Source organism: Meleagris gallopavo, unplaced genomic scaffold (genome assembly GCF_000146605.3).
Source record: "Meleagris gallopavo isolate NT-WF06-2002-E0010 breed Aviagen turkey brand Nicholas breeding stock unplaced genomic scaffold, Turkey_5.1 ChrUn_random_7180001891107, whole genome shotgun sequence".
In the NCBI taxonomy this organism is placed as follows: domain Eukaryota; kingdom Metazoa; phylum Chordata; class Aves; order Galliformes; family Phasianidae; genus Meleagris; species Meleagris gallopavo.
This window is the reverse complement of record NW_011154821.1, coordinates 1-433: the sequence shown is the minus strand read 5'-3', so window position 1 is coordinate 433 and position 433 is coordinate 1. Positions and strand designations below refer to the sequence as shown.

The 433-nt window shown below is 66.1% G+C and overlaps 1 long non-coding RNA gene across 1 annotated transcript; it reads right to left on the bottom strand.

Annotated features, from left to right (window-relative positions):
• Position 1: 1 nt before the first annotated feature.
• On the bottom strand, positions 2 to 428 carry LOC104916417. Its single transcript, XR_796585.2, has 3 exons — positions 365 to 428; positions 128 to 262; positions 2 to 59 (listed from the first exon to the last, which is right to left on the bottom strand). It is a non-coding gene; the product is annotated as an uncharacterized LOC104916417 (long non-coding RNA).
• Between the last annotated feature and the right edge of the window lie 5 nt (positions 429 to 433).

Genomic DNA, 433 nt, shown 5'->3' with positions numbered 1-433 from the left:
TCCTGCGGTGTGGAGGCGGAGGGGTCATCACCCACAAAGAGTGACTCCGAGTCCTCCAGCTGCAGAAGAGCAGTTAGGGGGGGGGCAGCCACATTGTGTGTCCTCCCCCCCCATCCCAGCACGGTACCAGCAGCCTGCTCCAGCCCCGGGGGGTGCGCAGGAAGGCGTTGCTCCCCTCCTGCACGTAGACCAGGCTGCCCTCGGGGACAGAGCTGCCAGTCCTCAGCATCAGCTCCTTAGTCCTGAACACCCACGTCTGGCGCTGGGAGGGACATGGAGGGAGGTCAGGGCTTAGCTGACCCCCCCTGCCCATGGGGAGCTGCCTACACATTGGGGTTACCCATGGGCACAGCCCCCCACGCACCCGGAGGTCGGCGCTGGGCTCCAGCCGCTCTGGATGGGGAACATCAGCATCTGGAGAAGCTGAGGAGGG